The sequence below is a fragment of the Crocuta crocuta genome, unplaced genomic scaffold, assembly GCF_008692635.1.
Source record: "Crocuta crocuta isolate KB4526 unplaced genomic scaffold, BGI_CrCroc_1.0 scaffold16, whole genome shotgun sequence".
Lineage (NCBI taxonomy): Eukaryota > Metazoa > Chordata > Mammalia > Carnivora > Hyaenidae > Crocuta > Crocuta crocuta.
This window is the reverse complement of record NW_027531893.1, coordinates 12,526,529-12,548,572: the sequence shown is the minus strand read 5'-3', so window position 1 is coordinate 12,548,572 and position 22,044 is coordinate 12,526,529. Positions and strand designations below refer to the sequence as shown.

The 22,044-nt window shown below is 48.3% G+C and overlaps 1 long non-coding RNA gene across 1 annotated transcript; it reads left to right on the top strand.

The window, feature by feature from the left end:
* Positions 1–4,177: 4,177 nt before the first annotated feature.
* On the top strand, positions 4,178–6,274 carry LOC144239271 (uncharacterized). The gene is made up of 3 exons (XR_013337355.1): positions 4,178–4,260; positions 5,110–5,215; positions 5,810–6,274. It is a non-coding gene; the product is annotated as an uncharacterized LOC144239271 (long non-coding RNA).
* Positions 6,275–22,044: the final 15,770 nt, after the last annotated feature.

Here is a 22,044-nt window from a genome sequence, read left to right as displayed (position 1 = left end):
ATCTATTTAAGCATCAGAGAAGGCCTCAAAGGATATTTCAGCCGAGATCTGGGGTGTGAAGGAGGCAGCCAAGCACAGACCGAGAGGGATAAGCCTTCCCGGTACAGAGAGCAGCAGCTAGGAAAGGCTAAGGCAGGCACGGGGGGAGGGGTTGCTGAGGTGAGGCCAGTTCGGCTGAAGGAAGCAAGGAAGGGAGATGCGGTTACAGAAGTCAGCCAGGATCATTGCAAGCAGGGTCTGCTAATCCATTTCTAACTTATTCTGAAGTCAAGAGAATCAGGCACTCACACTAAGCACATAGTACAATGGCTGGTGCAGAGGAAGAGCTCAAAAAACTGTGAGCTCGCTTCCCTACCTTGAAATGGCCAAAATAAATTCAGGCAGCCCCTCTGCTTTGAGTTTTTGGATTTGATTTTGCTTTTCAACTGTTTTTTTTTTTTTTTTAATCTCCAAGGACCAGGAGGGATGAGATGGAGAAAGGGGATGTGAGGGAACAAGTTCAAAATCAAACAAGCCAGAAACTTCTGGCTGGTAATTTTCTCTCTAGATCTCGGCAGGGATGGCCACAGCGGTGCAAATGCAGGAGACAGAAGAGAAGTCAGTAGAGCTTAGAATTCTTTCTCCAACCAAGACCCAAACCAGGCAGGGAGTAAAGCTGCCCCCATTCCACCTCCACCCCCACAGCCTGAGGATGGCGTCTGCCAACGCCTCCTGACACCAGACCAACCGCTCAGAGCTATTCAGGGCCAAAGCTATCAGCCTGGGCCACTGCAAGGCTAGGAGAGCAAAATGTGTTGTTGGTGAAATGCTAGAAAAGAAAACCCAAAGAAAAAAAAAAGAAAAAAACTAGCATTTGGTTAGGAGGGAGCCACAGTCTGAGTCTATGACATTCATCCAGCATGAAGTCTGGTGTGGCTAGGACCCTTCTTGGAATTTTAAAATTCATTACATTTTATTTATTCATTCACTACCTGCATACAGAACTCACAGTAGACTCCACCAAGAGTCTACTCTTGAATATGTATGACAAAATTATCAAATACAAATTTAAAATCAGGACTTGGAGAAAAATAATTGAGAGTAAGAGGTAGAGACAGGAAGAGAACAGGATGGAAGGTAGAAAAAAGATATATAGTTCAGAAGGTCAGTTACTAGATCTGAAAACGTGGCTGAGTTCCCTGGTGGTCAAGTCAAAATGGGTAGTAGAAGCTGTTCTCATAGACTACAAGGAAAAAGACCTTTGACTCTCTAGGACCAGCAATGTCCTGCCCTGTGACCCCACATAAGTGATTTAGCCTCTACTTGGACTCAATTTCCTCATCTTCAAAATGAAAAGAGAAACTGGTCAATCTTTGTGACTCCTCCCTCTACTCTTTTAGGAAATAAAAAACCAAGCTATAGTAAAAACCAAGAATGGCTGACCTTCCAGCCTAGGCTCTAAACTAAGATTCCCCAAGCTAAATGTCTGTAAGGACTAGTCACTAGCAGAAAGGAGGGAAGACGGCTGGGCATAACACAATAATAATAATAACACGATAAGTAGTGGGGAATGGAAGAGCCCATGCTCTGCCTAAATGGGACTCCAGCTGAGTACTGCCCTGAGGGAATATGGGCCAATGGTCTGATTTTTAAGAGGAGCTCAAAATCAGGATTTTAATGTAACTCTTCCAACATGTAAATGTCTGCCTTTAACTCAAATTTACTTACAACGGTGTATACATCAAACATAGTCCCACCTGAAGGCCAATTCCAGGAAGAAATAGCAAATCCCTCCAGTATCTTACAAACGGATTCTATCTTCAGGTTAAATTGCAATCCCCAGAAGGTATCTTCTCCCAGCTGAGCATCTCAAAGAAACATTTTGCAACAAAGATACAATTCTTTCTGAATCCCATTCGGCACATATTGTTGGTTTTCCACTGTGTTTTCAGGCAGTGAAGGATGCCATCAGTGTGATAAACAAGTCTCCACCCAGTAGCCAGACAGGCCCAGCTGCGTGCTCCACCGAGACACTGGCTGGCTCCCAGAAGTTCTCAAGGTCTGGTGGTGTCTGCAGAAATCAGCCCTTTCATCAACAGCTTCTAACCATCTTGCTGGATTTATTTCCACCAGGAACCAGAAAACACCCATTCCTCTGCAGATCGTTTTCCCCTTGTCCGGCCTCCTGGATTAGTTTTTCTTCAGGGAGCCCTGCCAGTCCACTTACTACCAGTTCAACAAGGACTTACCAAATGCCCACTGGATATGGGTACTGTGCTAAGAGCTGGGGGAGTCGACAAATAATAAGAGACCATTGGTCTACATTCCAAGCTTGATATATAGATGCAATTGAACTTGTCCTGGTGGGTGTTTTAACTGACAGCTAAATAACAAAATGGAAAGTGAGTTAACTTGACCTGGGTTTGAGTTAGAATTCTCCCACCCACTAGATTTGAGCTTGGGCAAGTTGCCTACTGTCTATTCCCTCGTACTAAAAAGTGTAAGGGATAGAACACCACCTCATTTACGCTTTGCTGGAAACAGAACTAGCGCATACTGCAGCAAAGGTGCTGCACCCCACAACTCCAAGGTGTGCTAGCTACAGCCTGTGCTGCAAATGGTTAACCCTGGAGTTGTGCAGTGCCCAACATGGAGAGCTGTATAGGGCAGCTCTGGTTGGAAGGTGTAAATACTTTGGAGGAAACAAACAAGCTGGTGTCTGGCACGTTGTAGGGTCTGAACAAATGAACCTGTTGCTGATACAGAAACCAACTGGAAAAGGGAACCTAGTTTTCCTAACTTCTCTTTTCCACCATCTTTTCAACAAGAACCTCACCACATAAATCGAAGCATCGCCAAACAATCAGAGTCCCTCAGACTCAAGCTGAGCCCTTCTCATCCATCAGGCACTGCACTTCCCCCTCTAAGGATAAACACAGGTCCCAGTCCTCAAGCCTTGATTTCTGCCGCTGCCATTCCCGACTGTCAGTCAAGTACATGCCCCTTCTTCCCCACCTGCCTCCTGGCTGCCCCCGGATTCAGGTTGCCGACTGCGGAACGGCAGTCCACACTCTTCCTTGGTTGGTTCAGAGTGACTGTCCACGAGGTATGCTTAGAGTCTTCAGTCCTGGGATTTTCTATTCCTTTTAAGCGTTGAACTGATGGCCTCAAAGGTTTTAAAGACGGCGGGCGTCTGGTTCTTGCCTGCTCATTTTGGAGGTGGTCTTCGCCAGGTCTCTTTGCACTGCAAGCAGAATCAGCTAAGCGAATGGCGAAGTCATTGTTCCCCTTTCAAGAGTGCAGGGGCAGAGCTCGGCTCACGTACAGCAAGATTCGAGAGCTCAAACAATACTGTGGGACCAGCTTCCCATCTCGCCCTTCGGCTCTCCTCTCGGGTGATGCTACGCGGTGGCTTCTGGTGACCCCCGGGCGTTAACCACTGACGAGAGGCCTCCCGCCTGAGCAAAAAGGCACAGGGGAGTAAAGGGATCCCGAGCGCAGTCTGGTGCCCGCCACCCACTTCCTCTCCGCCCTGCAGGCAGCTCCTCTGGAGCCCTCCGGGCCCAGCGTGCTGTTCGAAGTCCCTGAGCGCGAAGACGGCAGGCAGTGCGACGGCAGGCTCCTCCCCCGCCGCTGTCCTGCACGTGCCCTGCGCCCACTCCGCCTGCACTAGGGCCCTTCCGAGGATGCCGCCGAGAGACCGTAAGGAGTTGCTGATACCACGCGGCGCGCAGGCGTGACGCAACCCCGTTGAGGCCTTTCCGTCAACTCCGAAGATTCCGGCGGGCAGAGGCCAGATGGAGTCATGTGGTGGCCGCCGGGGCCAAGCCTCCTAAGTTCCCTGCTTTTTGAAACCGCCAGCTACCCCTCAGAAGTGGACTTCCTCTTCCTTGGCCTCTCCTTGCCCTCGGGGGGCCGGTTTCGAATTTCACTGGGGGAAGTGCTGGGGGTTTTGAGCCCACACAGCTCAAGGCTGAGCTCCACCTCCATTTTCCCTAGCCCTGCAGGAAGCCACCTTATCTCCCGCCCACAGCTGACGCCGAAGCCCCGCCTCTTCCTGTTTCCGAGGCCACCTACGGCCCAGGGCTCATTTCCTGTCCAGAAGGAGGCTGTCAGTCCTCTGGTCATTGGTGGAGCGTATTTGACTGTCAGACCCTGGAGCCAATGAATGATCGAGTTGGTTCCACTCTCACCCCACCAACTTCTCCTGAAGGGTTCTGTTATGTTGCCAGGGTCCCTCCGTGCTTTTTGGGTTCCAAGTGCCAGAAGTCTGACTCATTGGTAAGATACTGAAGAATCTTTCATCGTTACTATTACAACTTTAATGGTTACTGTTATTAGATGTAACATTGTTATTATTTGATATAATAATACTATTATTAGTGGTAGATTATTAGATAAAATAACATACTATTATTATTTCTATTATTAGAGATAATAATATTATATCAGCTCCAGCATCAGCCCCACTAACTTCTTTTGAAGGACTCTTTGAAGAGTCCCTAAGCTCTTTGTGTTGCAAATGATAGAAGCCCAATTTACTGGTAGAATACTGAAGAAGCTATCATTATTACTATTACTACTCTAGTTATTACTATTAGATATAGTTATTATTAAATATAATGATAGCATTTATTAATATATTATTAGATTATAATTACTTCAGATACAATAACATACTATTAGGTATAATAATATTATCCTGGTTACCAGGTGCTGTAGGGGTGGGGAAATGGGAGCTGCTAGGCACAGGCTACAAACTTCCAGGTTTAAGACAAAATGTTCTAGGGATCTAATATAGAGCATGGTGCTTATAGTTAGTAACACTGTATTCTACACTTCAAAGTTGCTAAGAGAGTAGATCTTACATGTTCTAACCACAAAAGAAAGAATTGGTCATTTTTCTTGGTAATAAAATCATATATGACATGATGAAGGTGTTAGCTAATGATATAGTGCTAATCAATGTCTGCAGTATATAAGTGTATCAGATCTACACATTGTATACCTTAAACTTAAATAATGTTATATGTCAATTATATCTTGATAAAGTTGGGGGGAAATAATAGTATATCTAATTATTAGTAGTAGATATAATACCCTTATTCTTATTGTTATCATTATTATTAGGAGGAAGGGGAGAAAAAAGGAGAAGAGACACTTATGCTGCATTTAATACCTCTCAAGTGCCATTCAAGCATGTTGCTTGCTTTCTTCCTCACAGCCACTTTATGAGGTAGGTATTGTCATTTATCCCATTTTACAGATGACAGAAACTACTGTCACACACCTAGTCAGTGAGCCAGTATTTTCACCTGGAAGGTCTAGCTCCAAAGGCAGCACCCAACACCTTTAGACTCTAATCAAAGAGAAAGTAACCAGGGAGCAGGGGTGTACAGGAGTTTCTGAAACTGAGCGCTTGAATTGCAACACTACATACTCTTCAGCTCTGCTTCTGTCAATTTTTTTCCTTCTCACAGAGGATGAGCTTCTTTCCTTTCCGAGGGAGATGGGCTCCCTACAAGTCTCAGCCTCGTGACTCACAGCCTCCACCACAGAGAAGGAAGGACTGACACGCTCTCTATTCCAAGTATAAAATCCCACGACGGCCTCTGATTGGCTCAGCTTGGGTCATGTGCCAACCTCTGGGCCAATCACCTTGGCCAGGGGGCGGGAGTACTACAGTTCCAGGGCTTTGATGTCAGATCAATCAATGGCAGATGGAGGCAAGAACCCACTAGGGGGTCCAAATGGCAGGGATGAGAAAGGGGGTAAAAGCCATTTTCATGAAAAAGGAGGCATGCTAGAGACACTAGCATTTTTTTTGCAGCCTGAGAGCAAGGGAAGTTTGCAAAGAAGCCTCACTGGGAAGAAACCAGTTGGCCGAGAACTGAGGCCCTCCCAGCTGTGGCCCTTCTGACATCTGGTCCAGATGCTGGCCATCATTCCTGCAGAAGTACACCCGCAGCCTTAATGAAGAACTAAAGAGAACAGTCCTCCTGACTCCCAGGAAGGGGCAGTAGCATGCGTGATCATCCTGCTCTGTCTGCCTGCATGAAATATGAAGGGGGTCTTTGAAGACACGTCCGGAGTGTTTAGCAAGTGCTCCAGAACAGCTCATCTCAAACACCCCAAACAAACGCTGGACTCATTGTGTGATCTGTTACATTACACAGTTTGGGCAGGAGGTGGGGCTAAATTGACATTCACTTCCACATTGTCCTATTTGTCAGTTATGCTGCCTTCTTCAGATGCCACTCCCTCAATCCTGAGTTACATCTTTTTTTAAAGAAAATGTTTAATGTTTATTTATTTTTGCAAGGGGATTGGGGGAGCGGCAGAGAGAGGGAGACTTAGAATTGGAAGCAGGCTTCAGCCCCTGAGCTGTCAGCACAGAGCCCGACATGGGGTTCGAACTCACGGGCCCTGAGATCATGACTGAGAGAAGTCGGGCGCTTAACTGACTGAGCCACCCAAGCACCCCTTGATTTACATCTTAAGACCCCCGGGGCTCTGGGGCAAGGAAACAGGCTCTTTGTCAGAACCAGGTTTGAATCATGGGATTTGCCACTTACCAGCTTGGGTGATCTTGGGAAAGCTCTTCAACCTCTCTGAACCTGTTTTTCTGTCTTCTACGTGGGGGGTAAAATGCCAACCTTATAAGGCAGTTAAGAGAATTATAGATAGTATAGAGAAGGTTCTAGATTAGTCAGACTAATGACTGTGCTGTGGTGTTAAACAAATCCCCAAATATCAGCAGCTTAGTGCCACGAAGATTTTTTTTTTGTTTTTTGTTTTTTTGTCTTTTTGTTTTGTTTATCATTCATTCCCAGTCACCAGAGGAGCTCCTCTGTGGTAGGACGGGATAAGGCCAAGGCATCAAGAGATGTTAACACCAACAGAAGTGGGGCGCCTGGGTGGCTCAGTCAGTTAAGCGTCCTACTCTGATTTTGGCTCAGGTCATGATCTCACGGTTAATGGGATAGAACCCCATGTTGGGCACTGCACTGACAGCACAGAGCCTGCTTGGGATTCTCTCTCTCCTTCTCTCCCTGCCCCTCCCCGCCTCTTCCTCAAAATAAATAAATAAACTGGGGGATAAAAAACACCAAAGGGGTGACAGATGGACAGACATATAAAGCATCTTGGTGTTGCTGAGTCCCTAGTCTCTGGTCCATGCAGCATCTCCTTCTATTCCTTAAGCTACTTGCATCTAGCTATGTTTCAGTGTGCTTTTTTTTTTATTTTAATATTTATTTTTGAGACAGAGAAAGACCATGAACAGGGGAGGGTCAGAGAGAGAGGGAGACACAGAATCTGAAACAGGCTCCAGGCTCTGAGCTAGCTGTCAGCACAGAGCCCGATGCGGGGCTCGAACTCATGAACCGCGAGATCATGACCTGAGCCAAAGTTGGATGCTCAACCAACTGAGCCACCCAGGCACCTCTCAGCGTGCTTTTGGTAGGGTTGGTCTCTTGTAATTGAAGGAGATGCGACCAAAATCAAACAACCATGGAGGATGCTGATGCACTCCTTGCTGAATGTGTACTAGGTACAGGCACGGTCAGTCCTGACTCCTGTGCACACCCCAGGCACTGTTCTAAGCACTTCAGTGGAGACCAATTCCTGCCCAGGGTCAGCTTCACCCTTCCCCTGTGCTGAGTTAACCTTCACATGTGCCTGTGAGTCAGGTTGTTTTCTTTCTTTCTTTCCTTTTAATTTAAATTCAAGTTAGTTAACATACAGTGTAGTCTTGGCTTCAGGAATAGAACCCAGTGATTCATGTCTTACCTATTGACACCCAGTGCTCATCCCAACAAATACCCTCCTCAATGCCCATCACCCATTCACCCCATCCCCCCACACACCTCCCCTCAAGCAACCCTCAGTTTGATGTCTGTATTTAAGAGTCTCTTACGGTTTGCCTGTTTTTATCTTATTTTTCCTTCCCTTCCCTGAGTCAATTATTAATACCCCACTTCTAAATTAGGAAACTGAAGTCCAGAGAGGTGAAGTCATATCCAGTAGTAGTTTGGGCTCCCCCAGAAGCAGACATGAGGCAAGGATTCAAGTCCAAGTAGTAGATTTGGGAGGTGTGGGAAGTACCCGCAGAGAAGTGGGGACGTGACCTAGGGAAAAGAGGCACCCTGTTCTCAAGATAATTCCAGTTGTGGGCCCTGCAGCTTAATCCTGTCGGGAAACACCAGATGTCAGTGAGAACGTTATCTCAGAGCCCTCAGAGGCTAGAGGCAAGGGAGGAGAGGTTTACACATCTGTCAGTCATTGGTTGAGGGCTGCTCTCAGGAACATTCATTCCCAGGTACTGGCAGCCCGCCCTCTGCAAGGACACAGTAGCTCTCTGCAGCTCTGGAGAAAGCCCTCACATGAGGAGAGGCAGATACACCAGCCGCTGGAAGTTGACCAACTCTCACTGGCATAGCAAGCTAGAGCAGTGGTGTGGTGGTCAGCATTCAACAACTGGTTCTCCAGATGGGGGACGAGGAGGAGGAGTCTGGATGTGTGATGTGTGCTGATTCCTAAGGTATAAATACTCCCACAATGGCCTATTTCAGGCTACCAACATAATGTCAGTTGGCCTGCCATGTTCCTGAAAATGCTCACAAAATTCCTGAAAATTCACCAGTTGACCCTCGGGAGCTGGTCCTAGCTGACTCCAGCGTGCGGCTAAGCCAGAGGGATGTGGGTAGGGCTTCAGGAGTGTCCGCTAACCATGCCCGAGTCACACAGCTATTGAGAAGACACCTGGGATAGTTCAGCATGTAAGGTATGACCCCAGGTCCCTGGTGGGTCTTGTTCATCACTGAGGAAGAGAAAGAAGGTGATGCTAAAAAAGGAGAGGCAGGGCTATATACCAATACTGAGAGGCGCCTTCAAAATCATCCAGTCTGACCCCACGTTGAATGGTGGGCTCTTCCTGATACCATCCCTGCTCATTGATCATCCAGCTTCCACACTCCACACGCACAACTCCTGTGGTGGGGAGCTCACCACTCCTCCGGCAAAGGATCAGCCTTTGAAGAGTCCCACATCATCAGCCCCAGATGGGATTCAAGCAGTCAACTGCCTGTTAAGGAGAAGTCATTTCACTGTGTCCAAGGCAATGGATGGACTCAGCGCTAGAGGAAGGCATCTGAAGAATGACCCAGCCGCTGGATCAGACACATACAGCAGATGAAGTGCCTGGTCCCCGACCAACTTAAGCAATGGCTCCTTTTGTCAAAGCCACTCACCAAAAGGGAGACTATTACATGATAAATGCCGGCCTGGTTCAGACCAATGAAGCATCACAGGCAGGGTTCTATCTCTGACAGGGCTCCGTGACTTCCCCCAGGCTGAGAAATGAGGGTAATGTTCTAACTTTCCTGTGTGTGAGGTTCACCAGGAAGCCTCCTGGGCCTGCTCCTCCTGCAGAGAATCCCACTCAGTAGGTCTGGGGCAGGGCCTGGGAGTCTGCATTTCATTCAGGCTCCCAGATGGTGCTGATGCAGCATTCTCCTGCATCTTGACAGCATAGGCTAGAGAGGGTCCTGGAGCCATAGCTGGCTGGCCACCTCCATGAGCCCTGGGGCCCTAGCCCACACTAGCCCCGAATGTCTTGGGGCACAGAAAAGAGAAAGCAAAGATCCCAAGCACATGAGCTTTCCCCAAGTGTTAATGTGCATATAGTTCCAACAGTTACATTTATTGAGCACTGGACTAGGTCCTGGGGAGGGATAGGATACAGTAGTTACTGAGTTGATGAGGGCTTCCCTTGGAGAGTCTCAGCAAATGGAGGATCTTACATTCAGCCTCCGTGTGCCTGGCAGTGTGCTGGGGGCCTGTGGTGTTGAACAAAAGACCTGGCTCTACTCTGGGGCGGCTGGAACCCTCATGAAGGAGGAGGTCCCCTCCACACCCATCCCACATTGGGGAAGAAAGCTGAACTGAGTTAATAGTAAAAACTGACACCTAATGGATCAGACAGAACAGAGATGTTCAAAAGCCACAGAAAGACCCTTTAAAAATATAAGATAGCAAGATGGAGCTGGAGGCTCTGAAGGAGTGACATCTTTGAAGGGAACGTCAACAGAAGAATTTTTAGTATCAAGAGCCATCTGCTGTCTTGTGAGCAAGTCCTAGGACCAGATGCTTACTTCCTCCCAACACCTCCAAACAGAGTGATCGTTCTGAAATGGCAACCAGATCATTTTCCTCCCCCTGCTTATAGCCCTCCACTGGTTTTCAGGGGCCATGATAAAACATCTCAATTCTCTATCCCATCTGCAAAGTCCTATGTGATCTCTTCCCTGTGGATGTCGCTGGTCTTGTCTCTTACCAGTCTCCCGTCGCCCACGCCCACCAGACTGTCCTGACTACTATTTCTTGACCCCTCCCTTCTTATCCCTACCCTGGAGGCTCTGTGTGTGCTGTCCGCCTGTCTGGAATGTTCTTCCCTCTGCTCTTTAGATGGCTGGCTCCTTCTTATCACATAGGACTCAGGTTTTCTCTGAATACCGCCCCCAAACTAGAATAGCCCCTTCCCACCATCTCGTCACCAGTCCTATTTTCCTCTTGACACTTCTCACTGACTAAAATGGTCTCATCCGTCTGCGTGTTACTTGACCAGTAGAATATAAAGTTCTGTGAGGGCGAGGTCTTTGTCTTTTCTTGATTCACCATATGCCCAGGGCCTAGACCACTGCTTGACATTTAACAGGTACTCCCTAAGTTTTTGTTGAGTGGATAAATGGTCTTGTCACTCCCATAGACAAAAGAAAAAGCTACTTTTACTGCAGGTATGAGTTAAGCCCAATTCACACAAACAAACACTTCCTACTCAAGGGTTAAGACCTGGAAAAAGCTATCATAGTAAACTGAGGAACCATTTCACAACAACTAAGAGAGAAAAAAAACTATTGTCCCCAATGCTGGCAACGCTATAAGTATCATTGTAGATGGCGGCCAGCCCTTGGGAAAGCAATAAGGTCGTCAGTGTCCAAAGCCATAAAAATGCTCACTCATTCAACTTGGTATCCCCACTCCTGAGAATTTAAGGAAATAATTCAACAGTACCGAAGGTTTTTTGCATAAGAGTATTTACTGTTTGATTATCTGAAAAAACCTGGAACAAGTTAACTGCCCAACAATTGGTGTACACAGCCCATAACCAAGATCATTAGGAAACTCAGTGGAGCCACACAGAAAAAGGATTATGATAAATGAAAGAAAGAAAACTAGAATATATGTTACGGCTCTGAGTAGAAAAACTACTTATGAACAGGACTAAAAGAGCAAGAAGTGATGGTAATACTTACATGTGATGGAGACTGTAGGCTGCTCATCATGTTTGGTCCTTCCCTGGGCACACAGCTAGTCAGATTTCCCAGCAGCCCCTGCACCTAGGTGGAGCCACACAGCTGAGCTCAAGATGGAAGCAGTGGGCCACTTCCATACAATTCCGCCACGTGTACCCCAGCATGCTGTGTCTCCAAGGTGACCTTATAAGCCACATGTTGGAGGCGTCACAGACTCTTTTGCCCCCAACAACTGTGTGTAACACAGATCAAGCCCTCCCTGTTCACCTGGGACCATGTCAAACTATATAACAGGAGTCAGAAATAAACTTGTGTTGTGTGTGCACCATTCTGTTTTGGCCTCTTTGTTACACCAGTTTAGCCAACCCTAACGGATACCCTGAAACAGTTCCTGGTGGCTGAGAGCTCAGGCTTTGAGGTCAGCAACACCACTTATCTGTGTGACCTTGAGAGGTCACCTGACTGCTCAGAGCTTCAGTTCCCTCATCAGCGTGAGACTCAGATGAGAAAAAGACTATATACTCCTTAGCTCTAGCCTAAGAAGGAGCTCAAGTTGTTGGTGCCAAGTGTTCCATCTGGAAGCACAGCTGCATCTTGCTCATCCTTGGGTTCTGGAGACATTTGCCTAAGCTACACGGAGCTGGGTTTCTAACCCTTGCAAACCTAAGTGCTGACTAATACAACACTGCTCCAAACATTAACGTCTTTCCCCCAACCCATCTCCCAGGCAGAGGTGGTCCAGACTGGATAAACCCAAAGAGAGGCTAGTTCTCCCCTAATCAGGCTTAGGATGGAGCCAGTGGGCAGTAAGTGACCCAATCTTCTCTGCACCTTAGTGGCAGCACCAGGTCCAGAATCCAGACTGACCCCAAAGCAGCCTGTCCTAAGACGTGGCCCCTGCCAGGGCTCACTCAGGTCAGCCTGTGCTGTGTTCCTGGATGGAGAAGTCATAGACCAGCAGGCAGTGGTCAGTGAGCTGCGCCTGGGCCGAGACCATTTTCCAGCCCAGATGGTATCTCGGGCAGCCCCTCAAAGCCAGCAGAGGCCAAGGCATGCCCAGGAGGCCAAGAGGCCCAATACGGTGGGGATGGTCAAGAGTCCTGATGAGCAAGACATCCCAGTGCTCTCCTTGTTTGCCAGCTGGCTACCAGCTGAGGGTCCCAGAGCAGCAGACAGGCAGAGCCAGCCCAGGCAGATGCACTGGGCCAGGAATGGGCTCACAGGCTCAGCCCGTGCACATGCACATGTGTGCACACACTCGCACTCACACATACACACAGAGGACCCCACACATAAATGCATGCACATACAAATAGTTGCATTCACACACCACACACAGACACGTTCCTTCCAAACTCCGTGCCTCCCAACAGCACAATAGACGGTAGGACCACAGTGTGGTGTGGAGGAAACCCTGCAGTCTGACCCTAGATTTTTTTGCACGTGTCAGGGGACAAAGATATTTGACAAAACCCTTGAGTCACCTCCCCAACAGGGTCCCTGCCTGCCTGCAAACTCCACCAAAGCAGCTCCACGCAGATGACCTCACTAGGACCCCAAGGATGGACCAGTGTTCTGGCAGAAAGATCTAGGTCTGTAACAACAAGACACTGATGGCCCTTGGCCAGAATTCCTAGAAGCAGAGCTGCAAATCAGATTGGGGCAGATGTGGGTTTTTAAGGAGGGTTTTCAAGAGAAGGGAAGTGACAGCCGCAAGAGGCAGAAGGGGAAAGAGTCGAGAGAGTGTGTTCTCTACAGCCTAGCCTGGGTGTGATCCCATGGCGAGCTCTGGAGCATGAACTGGGCCGCCGTGAAGCAGGGACCAGCAATCCCTACTGCTGTATCAGTCAGCGGGGACGGCATCCCCACCAGGGTGAGGTGGCTCCAGATGGGAGGAAGGAAAAGGAGACAGCTGTGAGCTCTTAGCAGCCGGCACTCTCAGCAGCTAGGGGAAGGTGGCCTTGTAAAGGGGAGCTGGGTAGAGCTCCAACTGGTGTCTGCACCAGAGCAGACCCATGAAATTGTCTGAAGCCCTGGAAGGAAGAGGGGTGATTTCTCAAATAGCGAACATCTGTCAGGGCATGGGCACTGACCAATCAACTACAACGGCTGGCTGTAAAACACGGGCACGGCTACACCAGTGGATACCAGCTAATGTCAACCTTGCCTGTGCGAAGGGATGATACCAGACAACAAGCCCCGTCGCAGCTGCTCTGTGAGTGTCACTGAATCCTCAGAAGTGCCCTGTTGCAGCCATGATCCCCATTTTACTGTGGAACAGCCTACGACTCAGGGACATGAGGCAGCTCACCCGAAGGCAAACAGCCCAGGAAATAACAGAAGCGGGACTCACACTCACATCTCCCTGGCTCCAACGCCAGCGAAATGCTCTACCCTGCCTCACTGGCTTGAAAGAGATTAAAAAAGAAAGCAGGCAAAGGGAGCCCTGCTTCCAAGAGACACAAGGGTCCCTCGGTGACGTTGGGATCATGATTTTATTTTTTTCAGAGTGGAATGAAAGGGACAGGAAACAAGCAATGTGTGATTTCCTGTCATGTCAGGAGATGTTCTTTTCAGAGAAATGTACATTTCACAGAATCAATATGCTCTGAAGCCTCAGAAAGCCAATGAAGACATACAGCCCTGACCCCTGCATGTGGGAGCTCTGTTACGACAGACAGTAGAAATTAAATTGAATCATCTGGAGCAAGTAGGTTGTAAACATTCAATATTAATGATCCATTTCAGTCCCAAAGAACCTCGGGCTTTGCCCAGCTGTGTGCTCTGTTAAAAGACTGAATTGTCCTGAGATGGGGATTCCTTGCCCTTCCTGCTAGGGATGATGGCAGAACCTGTGTCCCCTACGCAGGACCAGAAAGATAGTAAATTTTTTGTGGGCCATCTGATCTCTCTTGCAGCTTACTCAATTCCACAGCTGTCACTCAAAAGTAGCCATAGATAGGGCGCCTGGGTGGCTCAGTTGGTTAAGCATCCTACTCTTGATCTCAGCTCAGGTCTTGATCTCAGGGTCTTGAGTTCAAGCCCTGTGTTGGACTCTGTGCTGGGCATGGAGCCTACTTACAAAAAAAGAAAAAAAAAAAAAAAAAGGTAGCCATAGACAGTAATAAATGAATGGGTATGGCTGTGTTCTAATAAAACTTTATGGACAAAAACAGGCAGCTGGATTTATTTCACCCTCACACTATAGTTTGCTTACCCCTGCCTACCTTCTTGGCTTTTTCAGGTAGACCAGTATGTGCAGTCTGGATGCTGGGCCATTTCCTGGCCATAGCATATATCTCTAACTTGGATTTTTTTTGTCTCTTAACTTGGGGCCATTAACTAGGTGAGGGTCAGGCAACAGAGGTTAGATGGCACAATACAAATTCATGCTCACAGACCAGCCAAGAAAAGACATGTACTAGGTTGAGCATATGACACTGCCAGTATTCAACATTTTTTTTCCTTCGGCTAAGACAGGAGACGGGATGATTTATTGTACACGTGTCACATTCGGCCACAAATGGAAACAAAACTAGTCCCAAAAGCCACAAGTCCAGGGCAAAGGACCAAAAAGGGTGGTTTTGGTATGAGCCAAGTGGGTCTCTCAAAGGTGGTCGCTGCGATGACAGTGGATGTTCCTGATCCACTGAATCAAGTTCTAGACAGCAAACATGCAGTCCAACAATTTGAACCCGCGTCCCTGGCCTTTTGCTTTCCTTATTTCTATTCCTGTGGCTTCCACATGTGCACAACCTGGCACTTTACTTGGACCTCTGCCTCATCTTTCTTCTTCGATTCAGCCTGTTCATTGGGTTCTTCTTCCACTGGCTCTGATGGTGCTGAGGTTTCCAAGATGACGCTAAATGCTTAAACTTTCCATTTGACCACCTTTCCAGGAAAATGGTGAAGATGGTACAGAGAGTCCCTGTGCGCCGCACAAATTGGTGCATTATTATTGACTAACGTTCATATTTATTCAGACTTAGTTTGTACTTAATGTCTTTTTTCTATGCCAGCCTGGCACACTGATGACCTTACCGCTTTTGGGGAATACCGGCCATGTGTTTTGTTAGAACATCCCTCAACTGGGATTTGCCTGGTATTTTTCTCATTAGATAGGACTTTTGAGAAGGGCCACAGAGGTGAAAGTGCCACTGCCATCGCTTCTTATCAAGGGTAAGTCATCTCGAGATGACTTATTGCTGTTGGCGTTGACCTTAATCACTTGGCTGAGGTTGTGTCAGGTTTCTTCACTACAAAGAGAAACATTCCCCCTTCTTCCCACAGCCCTCTTTGGAAGGAAGTCCTAACACTTAGAGTGGGGATTGATTATACTCCATTTCCTGGAGGATGGGGGTTGGAATTCTTCTACATGAAGATTTGTCTCTTCTCCACCATTTGCTAACTTAGTCAATCATATATTTATATATAGGGAATAATGGGTACTTATACTTTGGACTATAATCCAATGCAGCTTCGACCACTTGAGCTCTTTCAGTTGCCCCTTGTGTCCCTGTGAGAACACCCCCTTCAGTTTGTTTAGCACTTCCTTTTGTGCTAAAGAAAAGCACAAAAAGAAAGCACTTACTTTCTGACCCTCCAAGAAGTTCCTAGTTCATCCTGTTTATTTCCTACCCCCATCCTAGAATTAGAAATTAGACATTTCCCAAGGAGTCCCCATTCCTTTTATCAGAAAGTGGTATGCATTAGAGAATGAAGATCTGAGCACTAGGTGTTGGTTACTACTGGGGTGTTGTTCCTTCTAGCCACCCCTCAGCTGAGAAAGCAATCAACTAACCCATGTATAATCACATGCGTATAATTATTTCCCTATGTGACCATCTGTATATATATTAAGGTAAACATGAGTGCATACGGTGTCTCCAACTCTGATCCATTCCCACATGGATCATTCTAGCTCTCTGTAGTGGACCGACATGTCACCTTCTACTCCCAGCACTGAGAAACCTAGCTCCCACCATCTACCATCCATTTACTTGTTTCAGTATACGTGTATGGTGGGTTGGCTCTTCAACCATTGTGGCCTATAAAAATGGTAGTTTCCTGTGGTTCATCCTAAGCAGAAGACAAGTATGAGTTAGTGACATGGTCTCCATGAGTCATTTGAATTGGGCGTGACCAATATTATTACTAATGAGCATTCATTCATTCATCAGTAAGCGGGTGGATTTCTCCCACCTCACTGGCCACTTCTTGGTTTCTTTGTCAGGTCCTTTTCCTGCCCAGTCTCTGAAGGTTAACCTCTCCCAGGGTGTGGCCTTGCTGCTGTTCCTCGAACTCATGAAAGCTCATCTCCTCCTGGGAGCCTTTGCAGTCTCTGACCCCTCCACCTGGGCAGCTCTTCCTGCACATCTTGGCATAACTGGCCCCTTCTCTTTTTCAGGACTCAGCTTAAATGTCACCTCAACAGGTGGCCCTCCCTGACACCAGTCACCTTCTACTATATCACCTATTCCACTCTTTTTAAGAACACTTACCGTTATCCAAGAAATCCTCATTTACTTGTACATCGTCGCTCCTCTCTGTCAGCATTATCCTTCAGGAGAGTTGAGGCCTGGTTGCTCTTTCTCACCACTAAATAAATCCCCGGGACACAGCAGTGGCAGGCACAGGCTAGATGCTTAGCTAATACATGCTGAACAAATTAATGACTCTGCCTAAAGATCAAACTGTACAAAGCACCCACTAGACTAGAGGTCAGCAAACCTTTCCGAGAAAGACCCAGATATTAAGTATTCAGGCTTTGTAGGCCGGACAGTCCTTGCCACAACTACTTAGCTCTGCCACTGTGCAAGAAAACAGAAAACATCAGCCCGGAACAATCTGTAAACGAACAGGGATGACTGTGTTCCCATCGCACTTTATTTCCAAACACAGATGACAGACCAGGTTTGGCCCGAGGGCCACAGTTTGCTGACCCCTACCCTCAACCGATACAAGTCTTAGACCCTCATCTTCTTATGGGAACAGTTCTTTGCCGCTGTAACTGAGGATCAGTCATCACTTAGGTGAGGCATTCTTGCAAGTGTACAAAGAAGCATTTTTAGGGGCGCCTGGGTGGCTCAGTCGGTTCAGCACCCGACTTCGGCTCAGGTCATGACCTCACAGTTCGTGAGTTGGAGCCCCGTATCGGGCACTGTGCTGACAGCTCAGAGCCTGGAGCCTGCTTTGGATTCTTTGTCTCCCTCTCTCTCTGCCCCTCCCCTTCGCGTGCTCTCTCTCTCTCAAAAATAAACTTTTTTTTTAAAAAAGAAGCACTTTTGGTAGGCAGCAAAATGTTCTTCCTCCCTATCCCTGCCCACCCCAGCCCATGAAAAAGAGACAAGAAAGACCCAGGCACAGACGGCCAGCTCATCAGCTGTCAGCCTCCTCCCTCTTGCCAGCCGCCTCCCCTGCACAGAAGAGACAGGGAGGGGCAGCCGTCAGTCTCCTGAGGCACAAATTCCACGCGGTTCTGGGACCACATGTTCCAGTGCACTCATCTATTTTACAAATCCTCATATTCCAAAGAGCCAATACAAGTTAGGCTGCTGTCTCATCTACACAGTGGGCCAGGGAAAAATTCACCCACCTGAAAGGTTATGAAAACTGGGGACATCTTAAATGTACCCCAAGTGTACATTACAGTAGGAATGTAGTTAAAATATTCATGATCCGGGGCACCTGGGTGGCTCCGTTAGTTAAGCATCTGACTTCAACTCAGTCTTGATCTCACCGCTCATGAGTTCAAGCCCCACAGCAGGCTCTGTGCTGACAGCTCAGAGCCTGGAGCCTGTTTCAGATTATGTGTCTCCCTCTCTCTCTGCCCCTCCCCTGCTCATGCTCTTTTTCTCTCTCACACAAAAATAAACATTAAAAAAATATATTTATAATCCAACCATGATCCCACCATTGTATCATGAAGCATAAACATCTTCTCCCACTGAGAAGGAGAGAGGAAGAGGTCACATCTCCCTTCCCGTGCTCCACTAAGTTCCAGGGCTAGAAAGGCACCTTCTGGCCCTAGCACACAGTAGGCTCACAGACAGATGAGTTTCTTCCTTCTCTAGACATGTGATAAGGTCTTGGTCATGTTGCTAATGAAAAGATAAAGCCAAGGACAGCGGGTGACTTCAACCAGGTCTCGTCATCAAGTTTTCTCTCCCCCAGTTCGCACTCACCCACCTATGGCCGTTACGTTGTCCCAGTTTCTCCCTGGAAGACCCCTTCTCTTTCCCTCCCAGACACTTGAGGTTCAAAGTCTTTTGGCTTCAGCCCTTCTTTGAGAGATGTGGGAAGTACGGGGCCCCCTTACGTCTCCACCATGTTGCCCCCTCCTCTGTCCTCTAGTTTTAAAGAACGCAGAGCTGACATCTCTTGGTTTTGCTTACTCAACACCACCTGCTTCTCTGGAAAATGCAGAACCCCTCATTGTGGCAGCTACCACGATGCAGGTGTGGCTGGGGTCTGGCTGGGCCCCCGCCATTCTGCACTTTGCCCCTTTCCCAGGACTGACATGTTGCCTCAAGATGAAGCTCGCTGTTGGGCCTACATATCAGGATGACGTTAAGGCCTGACACTGCTGGGTGACTGTCATCCGTAGAAGCACAGCAGACTGGCAGAAGCCAAAGGCCAGTTTCCCACACTCCACCCAGGGAGAGCAGCAGCTGAGCAAGCAGACCTGGGCCTGCTTTACATGTGTGTCAGTTTCTATGAAGTGACCTCTCCAAGCCCATGATGGAGAGCTGCCCATAGTGCCGTGGCGGAGGGAAGATCAAGGCCAACACAGAAGAGGAAGCAGAGTTGGGAGACTAAGACAGACCTTGGATCCAGCTGTACATAAAGCCTGGATCTCTCAATTATGTGATCAGTGAAATGGGCCCTTTTGCTTAAGCTAGTTGGAGTTGGGTTTCTACTCCTTGACACCAAAAGAGCACGGACCAGTACACAAGTAGAAACATATCAATTTGCTGCGAGTCTCCCAGTCACTGACCATTCATGTAACAGACATTTAAGGGGGTCAACTGTTCCCATTACGTAACACTGCATAACAAGTTACCCCCAAACTTACAGGCTGAATACACTTACAGGCTGAATACAGTCACGTACGGTCTTCACAGACACTGTGGGACAGGATTTGGGGAAGCTCAGGTGGGCAGAACTCCGTCTGGGGTCTCTGAAGTGGCTACAGTCAGATGCCGGCTGGGGCTGCATCATCCAAAGGCTTGACTGGGGCTGGAGGGTCACTTCCAAGGTGTCTCACGCACGTGGCTGGGAGGCTGGAGGGGCTGCTGGCCACAGCTCCAGGCCACGGGGCTGTGGGAGGACCCTCATGCGGGGCAGGAAGCTAGCTGGGCCAGAGGGAGGCACGAAGCCTTTCCTGGCCTAGCCTGAGAAGCACACGTCACCCTCACCACAGCCCTACTCTCCTGACCACACTGGGCCAGCCCCAATTCAGGTGGGAGGGGACCACATAGGGCAATATGGAAAACTAGGGCCCCTCTTGAGGCTGGTACCTAGCCTAAGTACCAACCACATGCCAGAGGCTGGAAATGCAGGTGACTAAGATGTCCTTAACTCCTAGTGAACACTCAGCCTCAGGCTCGACAGAATGCAACCACTTTGTCCCCCAAACCCTGACCAACTCTCCCCTTCTGGATGTTCCAACTTTTAAGGACAAGGAAATCCTGCCTATTAAGGAATTGGAATTGGGTGCCTGGGTAGCTCAGTTGGTTAAGCATCTAACTCTTGATTTCAGCTCAGGTCATGATCTATTTGGGAGTTCAAGCCCTGCATTGGGCTCTGTGCGCTGACTGTGTGAAGCCTGCTTGGGACTCTTTCTCCCTCTCCCCCCCCACCCCCTCATTCTCTCTTCTTCTCTCAAAATAAACAAATATTTAAAAAGTTTAATTGGGGCACCTGGGTAGCTTAGTCGGTTAAGTGTCTGACTTCAGCTCAGGTCATGATCTCACAGTTTGTGGGTTCAAGCCCTGCATCAGGCTCCGTGCTGACAGCTCAGAGCCTGGAGCCTGCTTTGGATTCTGTGTCTCCCTCTCTCTCTGCCCCTCCCCTGCTCATGCTGTCTTTGTCTCAAAAATAAACAAACATGAAATAAAAATAAAAATAAAAAGTTTAATTAAAAAAAAAGGAATTGGATTTAAGTGTCTAGGCATAGAGTTCTTTGGTCCCAGAAACAACACTTAGGGAACAATTAAAAGGTCCTCTGTCCTCCACGCCCCTCCATGACCCAACCCTCCTTTGCACACATTGCTGCCTGTGGCTGGACCTTTACTAACTTTATCACAGCTACGCCCACACACCCTGCCCACGGCTTTCATTCTCTAAACCCCTAAACTAGCCCCTGGACAACGGCATGTAACTACACCGTCTCATTTTGTGCAGCGGAGGCAAGAACTCTTGGGCCTGGGTTCAAATCTCAGCTCTGCCACTTAGTAGCTGTGAGATCCTTAAGTCTCGGTGTCGTCCTCTGTCAAATGGGACTGAAATGTGTGCTTCACAAGGTCCAGGGAGTCGTGAACGCAAGGGCACAGCACAGCGCCTGGCAGGCAGTGACCACCGAAGGAAGGCTGGTCTTTCCTGCCGGTGTTCTTACCGCAGTACGGCAATCATTCTCCTCGCGGGGTGGGGGTGGGGGTGGGGTGGGCATCGTGAAGAATAAACTCAGGACTGCCTCTTCCCTCTGCCCTTTCCTTGCGGCATCCGCCAGCCCCTCCTTCTCCGGGCGCACCTGCAGCCCTTCCCATCCCCCCTCATCCACCAATCCTTGCTGGTGGGTTGATAAAATTCAAAATAAGACAAGCCAGAAGACTCAAGTGAAGCCAGCACCTTAGAATGACAGGTCTTCGGGGTATCCTCATTGAAATTTCATGGCTACTTAAATAAGCAAAACTGTGCAAACAACGGAGTTAAGAACCCACCATTTTAAACATTTAAAAATTTTCTCAGGGTAAAAAAAAACTTCTCACAGAACTTTGGCCCCATTCAAAATCCTCAAACATCATTAACCTGCCCACCTCCCAGGGGGAATCAGAGGAACTCTGTCCGGATTGCCAGAAAATGAGAAAATCCGAGCCAACGAAAGAAGCCCAACTTTCAAATGGACTGAGAGATGCACAGGCTTCTCCCCTCCACCCACCGAGGAGCCCTTTAGAAGTGCCCCACAGCCAGCAGTGGGGGAAGACCGCCGCTTAATGGCAGCGGCGGGAACTGGAAGGAATGTATTGACATTTAGGAACATCTTTCACAAGCTCTTAACCTTTACACCATGTCAATAAAATCCCCATTAACATTTAAAAGGGATGTTTCTGGGTGTCCACTTGGAATAAGAGTTGGATTATGTATCTCATCGGTCCCAGATCTCCAAGAGTTTACTTCCTTCTGCGGTAAAAAAGCCAGCCCATGAAAAGGCAAACAGCCAAGAACCACCAGCATAGTAACGTGGCGACTCTTGGAGGGGCCACCAGGACCGCGGGGACCCTCAGGCTGAGCTTCTGCATCGGCAAATCACACCCAACAAGAACTTCTGACCTCTTTCTTCTCTCTCCACTCTGGATCTTACACAACAGTTAAGCATCACGTCCAGGAAGCCCCCCTTAAACCTTCAGGGGGGATCAGACCTCTGCTTCTGTGCCCCCAGGCCACTTGCACTTCCTCCACCAGCAGGCCCTCAGCTCGCCACACTGCCCTTGTCCACTGACTGGCTGGCCTTGCACTTGGCGACGGGAGC